The sequence below is a fragment of the Gigantopelta aegis genome, chromosome 14 (genome assembly GCF_016097555.1).
Source record: "Gigantopelta aegis isolate Gae_Host chromosome 14, Gae_host_genome, whole genome shotgun sequence".
Taxonomy (NCBI): domain Eukaryota; kingdom Metazoa; phylum Mollusca; class Gastropoda; order Neomphalida; family Peltospiridae; genus Gigantopelta; species Gigantopelta aegis.
This window is the reverse complement of record NC_054712.1, coordinates 7,536,080-7,549,711: the sequence shown is the minus strand read 5'-3', so window position 1 is coordinate 7,549,711 and position 13,632 is coordinate 7,536,080.

The window sequence follows — 13,632 nt, the reverse complement described above, 5'->3', positions numbered from 1 at the left end:
GACCGATCATCGCTATACATAATCAGAACTTCCACAAACTATACAGTTCCGTTCATACACTGTGATTTTATCCGAATATTTCTATATTTTTTGCCCGAAATGTGTGGATTTGCTCTAGCACTAGATTGGTAATCCCCCCCCCCCCCTCCACCAGTCTCCGTCTTGTACGCTTATGCTTACGATCAAAGTTCATCAGGCAAACGGTCTAATCACAATGGAATCTCATCCCTTAAATTAGTATAAGCGCAATCAAGTTAAAATTAAAATGAAAGGAACAGGTGGCTGGTTTATACAGGTGGTTTTGTACTAGATTCTATAAGGTGATCTACTATGATCTACCGAGGCAGGTGAATGCAGCATGCCAGGAGCCCTTCAACAAATACGTAACGCATTGAGGCGGGGACGGCTGAGTATCATCGGTTGCGTTACGAAACGTTATGGGGGAGGAAGTGGGTGTTTGGCAGGAGTAAAGTAAAATGCAGCCAGTTATTGCTATTTTTGTACTTTAGGCCAGTCGTTTTTGATTAATAGGTTTACGGATCCACCGAACTTCATTAAGAAATCTCGCTGGAAAAATAAAAATGCAAACCTACATTTTTTTATTTTTTTTACCGCCGTTCTGACCAAAAAAAAAAAGAAAAAAAAAAGAAAAGTAATTCAAGGGTATTTTTCCCAAAATTATACTTGTCAAATCATATTCTGTCTTTGTTAAATTATTTATTCAGAAGTACGTTGCGTTTTGACTTTGCCGTGTACTGTGCGGGTGCACAGGTCCATGGCAACCATCTTGTTGTTGTTGTTATTGATACTTGCGGAAAGCGGCTATATGTCGAAATCAGAATTTCAAGTAGCAGAATTGAACAGTTTATTGTAGTATGTCTGTATTAACTAATTCAACATCATAAATACATATCAAAAGTATAAATCAATAAGCATCTATGTATAATACAGTATTTATATGCCTGAAGGCCAAAGCAGTAAAATTACGACATGTGCAGACCAATTTCTGTTGAATCCGGGTCGTTTCGCCCTAAAACCATTTCGAACCCTGTGTTGTTACGCCCTTAGACCCGTTCACCCAGGGTTGGTTCGTTCTAAAATCTTATTCGTACGGAGTCGTTTCGACCCAAAAGTGAGTCGATTCGCCCCGATTATATATTTATTAGTGTAATTGTTTTGATGAATAATCCGACAGAAAAAAATTGGTCAGAAAAAAAAAATAAAAAAATGGATCCAAAACTTTTATTTTTATTTTTATTTCGACCACCTACATATATTTTGTGGAAAAAAATCCGTAAACCATTTAATAAAAAATAGGTGGCCTTAACAGATGATATCGATTTTCTATTTAGTATTTATTACTAAATACGGTAAAATGAAACAAGCATTTTGAAATGTTTTATTTAACGATGCACTCAGCACATTTTTTGTACGGTTATATGGCGTCGGACATATGGTTATGGATCACACAGATATTGAGATAGGAAACCCGTTGTTGCCACTTCATTGGCTACTCTTTTCGATTAACAGCAAGGGATATTTTATATGCACCACCTCACAGACAGGATAGCACATACCACACACAACCTTTGATATACCAGTCGTGGTGCATCCTAGACCGATCGCGCATCAAGCGAGAGCTTTAACACTGGGCTACGTCCCGTCCCTGAAACAAGCATAAATACAAACAAAAATGCAGTACAATTGGTTAAACTATGAGCCAATGGCAGAAAAAGCAGAGATGTGATGTTATTGATGAATTTTACATAATTTTAGAGGGTGTGGGTGTGGTTGTCTTAACGTTACAAAACGTCACGAGACCTAATTAGATAACGAATCCAAAGATTTGATTTGATTTTTCGACCCAAGCAACTTAAGCGAGGGCTCCACCACTCTGATCTCACTGTCAAGACCAAAGGAGAGTTTTGCTTTTCATTTTAAACTTATTTTCGTGCTTATATCCAATTAAGGTTCAAGCACGATGTTTTGGCCACACATGTCAGCTATCTGGGTTGCATGTCCAGGACAGTGGCTTAGTTGTTAGTGGTTAGTGAGAGAGAAGAGGGTGTAGTGGTCTTACACCTACCCATTGAGTCGTTAAAACTCGCTCTGAGTGGGAGCCGGTACCGGGCTGCGAGCCCTGTACCTACCAGCCGTATGTCCGGTGGCTTAACCACGACACCATCGAGGCCGGTCCAAAACAGTTTCGCAACTATCACATGTGACCTAATATAATAGCCGTATTCTGACTGAAATCAGCTCCACTGGTCTATAACTACTGGTAGATCAATAGAGCCGATTTTAATCAGATTGATAATATGATAGCCATGGTTTAAAAGTGGTTCGAGTGTCGTTAACGCAACATTCCTTTCTTTTACTCCCCATTACTTTTCAAATTATCGAGAAGAACTCTGCCACGTGGCCCATTTGATTGACAGCATTAATTAACACACCATCTGTAAGCGAAGATGAACGGGTCACGTCTATCAGCGCCATATAAAATTAACGTTTTCAGAGTAATAAGTTTAAGTAACGAGTAAGCAAAACTTGAGTTGAACTTAGTCGGCAAACAGGGCTATCACGTTCAAAGATATTTCTGTGAAACTGTTAACACATTACGAGTTTGCAGAGAGCAAACGTAAATAAACAAATGCTATTTCAGAAACCTGCTGAAAATAGCGAAAAGTAAAGCATTCTGTTTTATTTAACGACACCATTAGAGCACATTGAATATTAATTAATTATTGGCTATTGATTGTAAAGATTTAATAATTCTGACATAATTATAGTATTAAAAGACATGTACGTTCCAAGAGACAGGACATCACATACCACGGCTTTTTGATACACCAGTCATTGGGCACTAGTTGAGATTAATTAAACTATTTATCTTTCCCTCTATCTGTCTATCCATCCATCCATCCATTCATCCATGCGTCCGTCCGTCCGTCCGCCCGTCTGTATTTCTATTTATTTTACATACGTTGCCAGGATCACATAGAAAAGGTGGGGGAGGGGGGGGGGGGGGGCATAATTATTATTTTATGTCGGGATTAATATATAAAGACAACCCGCATGTGATAATTTCTGCACAGCCCTTATGAAAGAAATCTATAATACATATATATAATACGCAAGGCCGATTTAACATCGTTCTGACCCCTTCTTCACTTTTGATTTACACTGCTGACAGCCTTCTTTGTACTAAGGTCTGTCTGGCGAGTTTAGCAATGACGCCGTGACTGGTATATTTTGACGTCTGGGTCTTTAACTGTAACGACCGGCCTCGGTGGCGTCGTGGTTAGCCATCGGTCTACAAGCTGGTAGGTACTGGGTTCGGATCCCAGTCGAGGCATGGGATTTTTAATTCAGATACCGACTCCAAACCCTGAGTGAGTGCTCCGCAAGGCTCAATGGGTAGGTGTAAACCACTTACACCGACCAGTGATCCATAACTGGTTCAACAAAGGCCATGGTTTGTGCTATCCTGCCTGTGGGAAGCGCAAATAAAAGATCCCTTGCTGCTAATCGGAAGAGTAGCCCATATAGTGGCGACAGCGGGTTTCCTCTCAAAATCTGTGTGGTCCTTAACCATATGTCTGACGCCATATAACCGTAAATAAAAATGTGTTGAGTGCGTCATTAAATAAAACATTTCTTTCTTTCTTTCTTGTTGGAGATTTCAACGCACGTACCAGGTTATTGCTTGACTACACAAGTTCTGACTATGTATCTGATAATTTTAAATATTTATCGCATGATAACGACACTAAAAGCTGTGCTCTGTAAACAGCTTGTGCAACCTTAAATAGATGTAATCGGGACATAGCACAATCTAACGATAATGGATATAAACTGGTTGAAATGTGCAAACTTAATATAATTTTTATTATGAATGGGAGATTAGGTGCTGGCAAATATATTAGTAAGGAAGAAGGAAGGAAATGTTTTATATAACGACGCATTCAACACATTTTATTTACGGTTATATGGCGTCAGACATATGATTAAGGACCACAAAGATATTGAGAGAGGAAACCCGCTGTCGCCACTTCATGGGCTTCTCTGATTAGCAGCAAGGGACCTTTTATATGCACCATCCCACATTCATCTGAACTTATTTTCGTGCTTATATCCAATTAAGGTTCAAGCACGCTGTCCTGGGCACACACTGCAGCTATCTGGGCTGTCTGTCCAGAACAGTGGGTTAGTTGTTAGTTGGTTAGTGGTTAGTGAAACAGGGGTAGTGGCCTTACACCTACCCATTGAGCCCTTAAAGGAGAGGACAACTAAGGCATTTGACCTGGTATGCATATTCAACGATATATAATACACACTATTGCTTAATATCAACAAGTATAATCGTATAGTTAATTAATAAAATGATTAAATGTGACGGCTATTATATATAACGGGCACAGCCATTTTGTACCATCCCAGTGAATACGCCCTCTGGCGAGCTGGTGGTTACGTAATACCTAACGTGTTACGTCAGGAATTAGTCTTCGAACTGAAGAAACAAAAGATACCTGATTTTTGCGGATGCATCGCAATATTCTGTAATAATAGTCATCCCAGTAAGCCAGCAACAAGTATATATTTATGTTTAATACAAAATAAACCACCATTGTCAAAGTGTTGAAATAATTGTATTATGGTTTGTACATAAATTAACCCACGTACTGAAATAATAATCGGAGAGTTTTCTTAGTTAATTGGTCTTTTCTTTCTGTGGCCTGTACCGGTGGTTCCTGATTGGCAGGTGTATATTTAGACGATCCCCAGACACTGTCTAGACACACTAAAAAGACGTGCCTCTTTTATTAAGATCACAGGGTATTGTGTGTTAACCGTAGTACGGACACCCCTCTAATCGTAATCGATCAGCCATCTGCTTTATTACTGTAAGTAATTCTGTAAAAACCTTGATTAAGTAGACTTTCCCATCTAAAATCACAAAACTGACCAATTACGTAGTCCCAAAGAAAATTATCACTTGGGTATCGTGAGTGGTCGTTTTTGCTCGAACATAGCATACCAATAGGCCTAATAATATGCATTTTTTTCTTTGGATTTTTAAAAAAACTCCATTTCGTTCTATTGATGCAAATTGAAATCTGTTTAGTTAAATAATTTATTATACTACCAAATCATTTATGTTGTTCTACAAGTCAGGTTGATGAAAGCGAAGCGCCTTGTCATAAATTAGAGCGTTTGTTTACACTGTGCATAGAGCAGATGGACGGAGCTGACGTCACTTCGCACCAAGCTATACCACCGGACGTCATAAAAACGAAACAAAATGGCTTCCCCCAGTTAGCAGGAATAATCATGGTTTTTTTTTTATTAACTCTACAATTACGCGTTTTTCATTTGTTAAAGTGTCAGTATGTGTTGGTGGTCCAGGTACGCATCTTTGCAACACATAAATCTCTTGTTTGAGTTTACTCTACCTTTAAGAACTCGTTCTGGTTTGGAGCCGGTACCGGGCTGCGAACCATGTACCTACCAGCCTGTAGTCCGATAGCGTAACCACTGCGCCACCGAGGCCGGTACCATCCCACAGACAGGATAGTACATACCACGGCCTTTGTTACACCAGAGAAATAGCCCAATATATTGGTAAGGTTATATGCAAAGGTATTAGCACGACAGACTATGCAATTGCCAGTTGTGATGTTTTTAATATTGTATATAATGTTAATGTTTGTGATTTTGACCCGTTATTATCTAACATACACTGTCCAGCTGAAATATGCATTAAGTTAAAAAGTGAAGCTTCCCCACTGAATATTCCTTACGAAAGCACGGTGACACGCCCAAGGAGATGGACTGCGACCCTGAGTGATCGATTATCGCATGGTATTGACCAATCAGAGATCGACAACATTGTTACCGGCTTGTCAGACAAGACGCTACACACTCTGAACATAAATGACGCGGTGAAAAATATCACCACTATATTTCTTCAAAATGCTGGAGAAACTTTTGGCTAAGTGACAACACACAAGGTACGACGGAGACCAAGAGTTAAATATGGGTCACAAGCCATGGTTTTGGAAACAGTGTTCACAGAGCAGTACAAGAGCATTAGCCAGTTTACATATATGGGGTTGGAAAAAAAATGTAGAAAGCTGATTTTTTTTCAGGAAACATTCTTGACTCATCCCCAATTACATATCTGATGAGTCCCCAAAAATCCTCTTTGGGCATTTTACATAATTAATCTAATTTGCATATTAATGAGCAAATGCCCCAAAAGTCAGAAAATGGACCAAACAGCTCACAGGATCATCAACCATTACCTTGAAATGAGTAAAAACATTTGAGTTTAATAATATTTTATTAAAACTTTTAGTATTTATGGGCCTTACAGACCAATCAGAACATTGCAAATACCTCCTAATTTGCATAATTTGCAAGCAAAATGGCCAAAATCAGACAAATTATATACTATTGCTATTGGAGCATCTAATTATATTTCAGGGAAATGTGGGACAGTTTTCCTCTGAGCTTTTGCACTGCAATGTGTGCAGGAATGTGAATATTCAAGAATATGATATGATTAGCATAATTGTGCCATTCAAAAATAAATAATTTAAAGGAAAATGAGAGATGTCGATCCACATCACAAAATAAAATAACTGAACTTGATCATCAAATTCTTAGATATCTTTTATGAAAACTTAGATATGACTGATTAAAGTTAAATCCTGATAGTGATTGCGAATCTTTATTTACTGTCATCAAATTGACTGGGGTTGAATTTTCACATGTTTGGCCACAACACAATGAACACATTGCAGTGCAGAAAAGTCTAGATTTCGGACATTTGCATTTTTTCCTGCATGTTGCCTTGCAACTGCAGCTGACAATCTTGAGTACCCTATCTGGAGCAGCAGCACGATCTGTTGATATGGGAGACTACACTCCATCAATAAGCTCCCATCCCCATTCTGTGGCTGAAATGTCCGAATTGCCTAGCCAGCCCTGGAAAGTGAGGTACGTTCGATACGAATGGAACTTGGCTGCTGCAGAAGTTGGAGGCAGCAATTTTAGCTGAAAGCTATTAGAGGTTACCGACTTGAGGCTTACGCTTTGCATGTAACTCAGGTGTCTCTGTCGGTCCAGTGTGGTGGCCTTCTTTGCACCATACAGTCTGAGCAGCAACTTTTCACCAGCTGCAGCAATCTCATCATGGCTAGCATCTATCTCACTGAACACATTCAATATGGTTCAGTCTTCTTTTATGTCTTGAAGTGCAGAAATTACTTTCTGCTTTCCAATGTTATAAGGTGCTCACACGGTGTCGCAACCAGTGATGACATGTACCAGAAGAATATGTGACTTCACATTAGGAGACAGGGCATCCTGGATGTCGGATATCGAGTAAACAGTATCTGATTTGGTGGTTCAATTCTTTTGTCACTGAATGAGTAAGGATAACCATCCAGTCTGTATCATTGCCAACAAGAACAACCGGCTACCTAGTTTGTGCATTTGTTATAGCTACTTGACAGATCAAGTAATCAGCATCACCTTCACTTTGGTAACAGGTGACATGTTTCTGCTCAAAATCATTCTTAAGGAAAGGTATAAGTTGAGCCTTGTTTTTCCGGTTGTTCAGAAAAGCTGGTTGTTTGACAGTCACTGGTGCATCAAGACTGACAACAACGTCTGGTAATGTAATACAGCTAGCTCGACGATCTTGCTCACATGTTTTGGTGTTGGCACTAGTGTCAGTGTAGCCATCAAAAACTACTGATGAATTTTGTCCATACAGTTTGATAACGAAGTCTTCATAGCTGTTGCAAACTCCAGCATATGTACAATCCTTAGGCCAAGAAACAAAGTGAAGCAGATATCCTCCATCTATCACGAAATGGCTACCAGGAGGAGCTGAGGCTGCAACAGTAACATGCTTTTGCAGTATGTGTGCCAACACACTTTTTACATTCTTGCGCATAATGCCCTTTTCAAACAATGGTGTGGGCTGTTTGCTGAATTCAAACTCCAGATCTTTTACCATTTCTGCACGATCAGTTATTACACATGTAACTCTCATCAAAAGCAGTATTGGATTCAGTTCAATCTCTTGCCCTCGTACAACCTCAGCATTGCGTGACCTGCAAATGGAAGCAACCCTGTCCTTTCTTTGGAGTTTCATGTCTGCATAATTGTTTCCAGAAAGGGCCTCTGCTGCTGATTGCTCAATGGTAAATGCTTCATCTTCGTTAGCATTCGTGGCTGCCACTACACATGTTGAAATTGAGACAAGACCATCAATAGTTTCAAAACCAACTTCTGCAGCAGCCAAGTTCCATTCGTATTGAACGTACCTCACTGTCCAGGGCTGGCTAGGCAATTCGGACATTTAAGCCACAGAATGGGGATGAGAGCTTATTGATGGAGTGTTGTCTCCCATATCAACAGATCGTGCTGCTGCTCCAGATATGGTGCTCAAGATTGTCAGCTGCGGTTGCAAGGCAACATGTAGGGGGAAATGCAAATGTCGGAAAGCTGGACTCTTCTGCACTGCAATGTGTTCATCGTGCTGTGGCCAGACGTGAAAATTCAACCTCAGTCAATTATGATGACAGTAAATAAAGATTCGCAATCACTATCAGGATTTAACTTTAAAGGGACATTCCTGAGTTTGCTGCAGTATTTAAGATGTTATCGACTAACAGAGACTTTTTAACGATTGTAATTACATGTCAAATATATTTTTCTGCATAATATATTAGTGGCTGTATATTAAACATGTTTCCGGTCGTTCTAATATTTGTACTAGGTTAAATTTCATTATGTTTCCTAAAATTATTTGAAGACAAAATCCAGTTTGGGCTTCTTACAAATATTAAGACGATCCGAAACACATTGAATATACAGACACTGATATTCTAAACAAGAAAATATATTTAATATGTAAGTTTAATCGTAGAAATATTTTATTAGTCGGAAACAGCTTACAATGGTGCAAACTCGGGAATGTCCCTTTAATCAGTCATATCTAAGTTTCCATAAAAGATATCTAAGAATTTGATGATCAAGTTCAGTTATTTTATTTTGTGATGTGGATCGTCATCTCTCATTTTCCTTTAAATTATTTATTTTTGAATGACACAGTTATGTTAATCATATCATATTCTTGAATATTCACATTCCTGCACATATTGCACACATAATCGATCACTCGGGGTCGCAGTCCATCTCCTTGGGCGTGTCACCATGCTTTCGTAAGGAATATCCGGTGGGGAAGATTCACTTTTTAACTTAATGCATATTTCAAGTGGACAGTGTATGTTAGATAATAACGGGTCAAAATCACAAACATTAACATTATATACAATATTAAAAACATCACAACTGGCAATTGCATAGTCTGTCGTGCTAATACCTTTGCATATAACCTTACCAATATATTGGGCTATTTCTCTGGTGTAACAAAGGCCGTGGTATGTACTATCCTGTCTGTGGGATGGTACCGGCCTCGGTGGCGCAGTGGTTACGCTATCGGACTACAGGCTGGTAGGTACATGGTTCGCAGCCCGGTACCGGCTCCAAACCAGAACGAGTTCTTAAGGGCTCAATGGGTAGGTATAAGGTCACTACCCCTGTTTCACTAACAACTAACCCACTGTCCTGGACAGACAACCCAGATAGCTGCAGTGTGTACCCAAGACAGCGTGCTTGAACCTTAATTGGATATAAGCACGAAAATAAGTTCAAATGAATTGGGGGGTAGTGCATATAAAAGATCCATTGCTGCTAATCAAACTGCAGTTTTAAAGATGTTTTCGACTAATAGAGACTTTTTAACGATTGTAATTACATATCAAATATATTTCCCTGCATAACATATTAATGGCTGTATATTAAACGTGTTTCTGGTCGTTCTAATATTTGTACTAGCGTAAATTTCATTTTATTTCCTAAAATATTGTTTTTCGTACGTACGAAATTATTTAAAGACAAAATCCAGTTTGGGCTTTTTACAAATATTAAGACGACCAGAAACACATTGAATATACAGACACTGATATTCTAAACAAGAAAATATATTTAATATGTAAGTTTAATCGAGGAAATATGCAGCAAACTTAAACATGTCCCTTTAAGAAGGATGGTAAATTATCAGAGTTTTTCGATTGCACAATTGGTGTTAGACAAGGGGAAAACCTGTCACCACTTCTATTGTGTTTATATGTAAATGACTTAGAGAACTTCTTGAAATCAGCTAACTGTGGAGGTGTGTCAATTAATGCTTATGACATAGATATATATTGTGAACTTGGTTTGAATATAATTACTATAATGTATGCTGACGACACTGCCCTACTGGCGACACGAGCCGAAAATCTTCAACAACTGTTAAACGAATACAGGGACTAGTGCAACACTTGGAAACTGGACATAACACCTCAAAAACTAAAGTAGTAATATTCGTTGGAAACAAAAAAGACTATAAAAGTAAATGTTTTTTTTAGACAAAGGTGAGCTAGAAAATGCAGACGAATATAAATATATTGGTGTGTGGCTTCATAAAAACAATAAATTTAACATATGCAAGGAAACCTTATTCGAACAAGCTCAGAAAACTATGTTTTATATTTTAAGAAAATGCAACGAACTTTGCTTGTCTTTGGAATACCGAATCGAATTATTCGATTCTGTTGTAGAACTAATATTATTGTATGGATGTGAGATATGGGGCTTTGAAAACCTCAATATGATAGAAAAACTCCAAATACAATTCTTAAAATATTTAGCTCCAGTTAAAAAAAATACCTCTGCTTTTATGTTATATGGTGAGTTTGGAAGAAAACCACTGTATTTGATTATATACTGTAGAATGGTTTATTTTGGGGCACGACTGGGGTAAAAGTACAGAATTATCCCTGTGTATTTATAAACTAATGTTTTATGACTTGATTCAATATGGCACAGAATATAAATGGACTGTACATATTAGAGACATACTTTACAGACTTGGTTATAACACTATATGGGATTCACAATGTTTTGTGTCTATGTCACATTTAAAAATAACGGTAAAATTACGACTAGATGACCAGTTTTCTCAAAACTGGCATAGTAGCATTGCCGAATCAGGAAAGTGTTCCACATACATACTCTTTAAAGAGAAAATAGAATTTGAAAGTTATTAAATCTTAAATAAGAAAAATTATATTACTTTTCTCCGATTTCGTTTATCTAGTCATTTCTTACCAATTGAGAAAGGTAGATGATCAAGTGTACCGAGAGAACAAAGGACGTGTACATTATGTAATATAGACGATATCGGAGATGAGTTTCATTATCTATTTATATGCAATAAACTCAAAGATGCACGAATGAGACTGCTAAACAAATATTATTTTGTGAGACCTAATGTGATCAAAATGAAAGAACTCTTCAACTGCAAACGTGTCAGTACTCTTACAAAAACTGTGTGAATTTATTAATATTATTAAGTAGTATTTCTTTCATATTAAACTGACAAGTAAATATTTTGTAAATACCTATTTAATGATACTCTACCTAATTTAGCATTTACTTGTTTGGGCTCTCATTGATGTACAAGGTGGTGTTTACTCTTGAAATTAAAATAAAGATGTCAGTAAACAAGAGATTTATGAACTTTATTGGAACAGACTATATCACATTTTGATCGACATGTGTCAGTTTCATTTACCCTTAAACAAACTTAATTTAAAACTGCAAGATAACTGATTATTTTGAATTGCAGCATAAATTATTAATTTTGACCAGCATATTTAGTTAATATAAATTCAATATAAATACAGTAGAAATTTACACAATCTTGCAACCACTTAAAGGTGCTATATCAGAAGTTATATGTGAGCACCTGTTTGTGATAAAGATTCTGCAATAATAATGTATGTTCTACTAGTAGATAAACTCATTTGCTATAATCATTTATGGGCATATAGTTAAAGGCGTAGTCTAAATGTTAAAGCAAAATTTAATAAAAACAAAGAAATGTTTTATTTAATGACGCACTCAACACATTTTTATTTACGGTTATATGGCGTCAGACATATGGTTAAGGACCACACAGATTTTGAGAGGAAACCCGCCGTCGCCACTGTATGGGCTACTCTTTCCGATTAGCAGCAACGGATCTTTTATTTTCACTTCCCATAGGCAGGATAGCACAAACCATGGCCTTTGTTGAACCAGTTATGGATCACTGGTCGGTGCAAGTGGTTTACACCTACCCATTGAGCCTTGAGTTTGGAGTCGGTATCTGGATTAAAAATCCCATGCCTCGACTGGGATCCGAACCCAGTACCTACCAGCCTTTAGACCGATGGCCTAACCACGACGCCACCGAGGCCGGTTCAAAATTTAATAAAAACATGATTTGCAATAGCTGTCATTATGCAACTTAGAGATAGTACCTTTAATACTGGAAAATAGATCAGAAACTCAAAATGGTTCTTGACAGTTTTGCTCAAAACTTACTTATAAATGTCTACAAATATTTTGTTTCGGAGAGGAATAGGGGTAAACCATCATCAGAAACGGTCCCTCACGTATTGTAACAGCAATGAAATTGCCACATGTTGACCAAACTTTGTTATAGTCTGTTCCAATAAAGTGCACATATCACCTGTTTACTGACATCTTTCTTTTAATTTCAAGAGTAAACACCACCTTGTACATCAATGAGAGACAAAACAAGTAAATGCTTAAATTAGGTAGAGTATAATCAAATATATTTACAAAACATTTACTTGTCTGTTTAATATGTATGAACAGCACTATAGTAACTTTTCCTCTTGAAAACCTATTTCATTTTGCTTGATTTTCTGTTATTGATTTTTAAAATTTGTATCTATTTATGTTCATATTTATTCTATAGAGATATGACTCTTGCAATCTTGACGTATGTGTATATATAATTATTTATTTGTTATATATATAATCCTCTGATGCTACTGGTTGGTGGCCTTGAGCGAAATAAAGATTTGTTCTGTTCTGTTTCATTTTCCACTGGGGGCGAGACGTAGCCCAGTGGTAAAGCGCTTGCTTGATGCGCGCTCGGTTTGGGATCGATCCCCGTCGGTGGATCCATTGAGCTATGTCTCGCTTCAGCCAGTGCACCACCACTAGTACATCAAAGGCTGTGGTATGCGCTATCCTGTCTATAGGATGGTGCATATAAAAGATCCCTTGCTGCTAATCGAAAAGAGTAGCCCATGAAGTGGCGACAGCGGGTTTCCTCCCTCAATATCTGTGTGGTCCTTAACCATATGTTCGACGCCATATAACCGTAAATAAAATGTGTTGAGTGCGTCGTTAAATAAAACATTTACTTGTACCGTATTCGCCACACCCAGTCCCAGATCCACTATGTTTTAGACCTTATCCGATACCGCATTTCGTAAGGATATTTTTGCGCTCAGGTTCAGTCGAATACACATCATGCTAAATATTGCGTAAAATTATTTTCATAAATCCAATTACAATAGAGGTCATCATATTTGTTACTTAACACATAAATGGCTATATACACGACAGCCGTGTATATAGCCTCGGCTTTGTGGGATGATGATCTACACGGCGGGTGGGGGGGGGGGGGGGGGGGATCCCAGCGTAAGG